Raw genomic sequence first — 4,455 nt, 5'->3', positions numbered from 1 at the left:
ATGAAATTCCAACTTCAATCGTTTATAATTCCAAGATCTCGTATCATCACATAGCCTATACCATGTCAATGTATCTCCCTTCAAAGATAAAGGGAAGACCTCCCTTTTGACAACATCATTGGGAATACCTGCAAGCTTAAATAATCCACAAACTTCATCCACAAAGATAAGGTGTAAATCGGGATGCAATGTTCCATCTCCTGTAAATGGATTAGCTAGCAGTTTCTCTATCATACCCGAAGGAATCTCAAAGTAAATATTTTCAAAAAGCTCATTAGGTTGAGGAGCAACTCTTTGCTCTTCTGGTCGGGGTGAAGATACCTCGAACAAGCCCCTCAAAGGATTAGTTTCCATAGTAACAAGTAACAGAAAATTTCAGCACACTATATAAATGTTTCCTTACCAAGTTCCACTCACCAAAAGCGCTACACTCCCCGGCAACGGCACCAAAAAAGAGTCTTGATGACCCACAAGTGTAGGGGATCTATGGTAGTCCTTTAGATAAGTAAGAGTGTCGAATCCAACGAGGAGCAGAAGGAAATGATAAGCGGTTTTCAGTAAGGTTTTCTCTGCAAGCACTGAAATTGTAAGTAATAGATAGTTTTGTGATAAGATAAATTGTAACGAGTAACAGGCAATAAAAGTAAATAAGGTGCAGCAAGGTGGCCCAATCCTTTTTGTAGCAAAGGATAAGCCTGGACAATTTCTTATAATGAGAAAAGCGCTCCCGAGGACACATGGGAATTATCGTCAAGCTAGTTTCATCACGTTCATATGATTCGCGTTCGGTACTTTGATAATTTGATATGTGGGTGGACCGGTGCTTGGGTACTGCCCTTACTTGGACAAGCATCCCACTTATTATTAACCCCTATTGCAAGCATCTGCAACTACAACAAAAGTATTAAGGTAAACCTAACCACAACATTAAACATATGGATCCAAATCAGCCCCTAACGAAGCAACACATAAACTAGGGTTTAAGCTTCTTTCACTCTAGCAACCCATCATCTACTTATTACTTCCCAATGCCTTCCTCTAGGCCCAATAATGGTGAAGTGTCATGTAGTCGACGTTCACATAACACCACTAGAGGAAAGACAACATACATCTCATCAAAATATCAAACGAATACCAAATTCACATGACTACTAATAGCAAGACTTCACCCATGTCCTTAGGAACAAACGTAACTACTCACAAAGCATATTCATGTTCATAATCAGAGGAGTAATAATATGCATTAAGGATCTGAACATATGATCTTCCACAAAGTAAAACAATAAGTATCAACTACAAGGAGTAATCAACACTACTAGAAACCCACAGTTACCAATTTGTGGTTTTGGATACAAGGTTGGATACAAGAGATGAACTAGGGTTTGAGAGGAGATGGTGCTGATGAAGATGTTGATGGAGATTGACCCCCTCCCGATGAGAGGATCGTTGGTGATGACGATGGTGATGATTTCCCCTCCTGGAGGGAAGTGTCCCGGGCAGAATAGCTCTGCCGGAGCTCTAGATTGGTTCCGCCAAGGTTCCGCCTCGTGGCGGCGGAGTTTCGTCCCGTAAGCTTGCCCACGATTTTTTCTAGGGTAAAAGCCTTCATATAGCAGAAGATGGACACCGGGGGGCCACCAGGGGGCCAAGGAGACAGGGGGCGCGCCCCCACCCTCCTGGCCAGGGTGTGGGCCCCCCTGAGGTGTTTCTTTCGCTCAATAATTCTTATTAAATCCAAAAATAAGTTTCGTGGAGTTTCAGGTCTTTTGGAGCAGTGCAGAATAGGTTTCCAATGTTTGCTCCTTTTCAAGGCAGAATTCCAGCTGCCGACATTCCCCCTCTTCATGGTAAACCTTATAAAATAAGAGAGAATAGCCATAAGTATTGATATATAATGTGTAATAACAGCCCACAATGCAATAAATATTGATATAAAAGCATGATGCAAAATGGATGTATCAGCGTGGCCCCTGTCTCCTGGGCCCCCTGGTGGCCCTCCGGTGCCCATCTTCTGCTATATGAGGTCTTTTGTGCTAAAAAAAATCATAAGGAAGCTCATGAGATGAAACTCCGCCGCCACGAGGCGGAACCTTGGCGGAACCAATCTAGGGCTCCGGCAGAGTTGTTATGCTGGGGAAACTTCCCTCCGAGAGGGGGAAATCATCACCAACGATCCTCTCATCGGGAGGGGGTCAATCTCCATCAACATCTTCACCAGCACCATCTCCTTTCCAAACCCTAGTTCATCTCTTGTATCCAATCTTGTATCAAACCCACAAGTTGGTACCTGTGAGTTGCTAGTAGTGTTCATTACTCCTTGTAGTTGATGCTAATTGGTTTACTTGGTGGAAGATCATATGTTCAGATCCTTTATGCACATTAGTACTCCTCTGATTATGAACATCAATATGCTTTGTGAGTAGTTCCGTTTGTTCCTGACGACATGCTTGAAGTCTTGCTATTAGTAGTCATGTGAATTTGGTATTCGTTCGATATTTTGATGAGATGTATGTTGTCTCTCCTCTAGTGGTGTTATGTGAACGTCGACTACATGACACTTCACCATTATTTGGGCCTAGAGGAAGGCATTGGGAAGTAATAAGTAGATGATGGGTTGCTAGAGTGACAGAAGCTTAAACCCTAGTTTATGTGTTGCTTTGTAAGGGGCTGATTTGGATCCATATGTTTCATGCTACGGTTAGGTTTACCTTAATACTTCTTTTGTAGTTGCGGATGCTTGCAATAGGGGTTAATCATAAGTGGGATGCTTGTCCAAGTAAGGGCAGTACCCAAGCACCGGTCCACCCACATATCAAATTATCGAAGTACCGACCGCGAACCATATGAGCGTGGTGAAACTAGCTTGGCGATAATTCCCATGTGTCCTCGTGAGTGCTTTTCTCATTATAAGAAATTGTCCAGGCTTGTCCTTTGCTACAAAAAGGATTGGGCCACCTTGCTGCACCTTATTTACTTTCATTGCTTGTTACCCGTTACAAATTATCTTATCACAAAACTATCTATTACCTATAATTTTAGTGCTTGCAGAGAATACCTTACTGAAAACTGCTTGTCATTTCCTTCTGCTCCTTGTTGGGTTCGACACTCTTACTTATAGAAAGGACTACGATAGATCCCATATACTTGTGGGTCATCACGAATCCTTTTTGGAAATTAGTCTCCTATTCACTTACATGTGATATTGGGAGGAGGCCAGGATAGTCAGCAATGATGGCCACTTCGGTGCCGTCACAGCTCGCCTGGTAGAACACCCCTTCAACAAGCTCCACAAATATATCCGGATCCACTTTGAATCCGGGGTCAAGGTCTCGGTTGTGATCCTCTCGGCTGTGGAGCCGGGCTGTTGATCTCCTTGGACAACTTCCGCCATTCCTGTTAAGGATGGGCAGAGTAAAAATTTATGCTAAAGGACTGGGAGAACGGATAGAGTTGAGTAAGGGATAGCAACTTACCCAGCTGGGAGGGTTCTACATGGAAAATCCATCCCATGGCTTAATACGGATGAACTCCTCTTCTTCTCCTTTGAATAACTCGGACATTATTTTCACTAGAGCACCGGTGGAGTCTGGGCCTTTCCTACCGCAGCGGGTAGCGTCATCTTCACCATTGAAGTGCCACATGGGGCGCCCTTGGTACTGGAGTGGCTGTACCCCCCGCATTATGCATATGGCCATAACCTCGATTATTGTTAATCCGGATGTAGCAAGGGTTCGTATCTTGCTCAGCAGTTGCGGGATCTCTCTGCTATCTTCCTCCTTGGGGCTCCGGGGATGCCAGTTGTGGTGCTTCACCAATGGAGTATTTGTGAACTCAGGAAGACCCATTCGAACTGGGTCGGGAAGGGAGACGTCCTCTATGTAGAACCATTTGGAAGGCCATTCTTCGGATACCTGCTTCGGTGTGCAGGATAGGTACCCGGTCCCAGCGATGTGCCATATCTCGGCTCCGCCAACTTGGAATATCGATCCCTCTTGGTTATGAGGGACGAGGTAGAACAACCTCTTCCATAGCTCAAAATGAGCTTCGCAACCCAGAAAAAGCTTGCAAAGGGCGACATAGCCTGCGATATGCAGGATGGAGGCTGGGGTGAAGTTATGTAGCTGGAGGCCATAGTACTCCAAGAGCCCGCGGAGGAATGGATGGATTGGAAATCCGATGCCCCTCAGTAGATAAGGGACAAGTCATACTCTCTCCCCTATAGATGGATTAGGGAAAATCTCCGCTTGCTCCCCACCGTCAAAAGTAGCTAATCCGGCTCGGACGGGGACTAGGTATGTAGGTGGGAGGAACCCCTGGGTTTGCAACTTCACTAATTGACCGTGTGATACGGTGCGCTTCTCCCAATCACCCGGCTTGGCGCTGTGAGGGCAGGAGGAGGAGCTGCGGGGACCGGCCATGTTGGGATGGTATTTTTGGGCGCGCTCTGATGATTCT

This window comes from Triticum dicoccoides, chromosome 7B (assembly GCF_002162155.2).
Source record: "Triticum dicoccoides isolate Atlit2015 ecotype Zavitan chromosome 7B, WEW_v2.0, whole genome shotgun sequence".
Lineage (NCBI taxonomy): Eukaryota > Viridiplantae > Streptophyta > Magnoliopsida > Poales > Poaceae > Triticum > Triticum dicoccoides.
Note: the sequence above shows the minus strand (reverse complement) of the source record.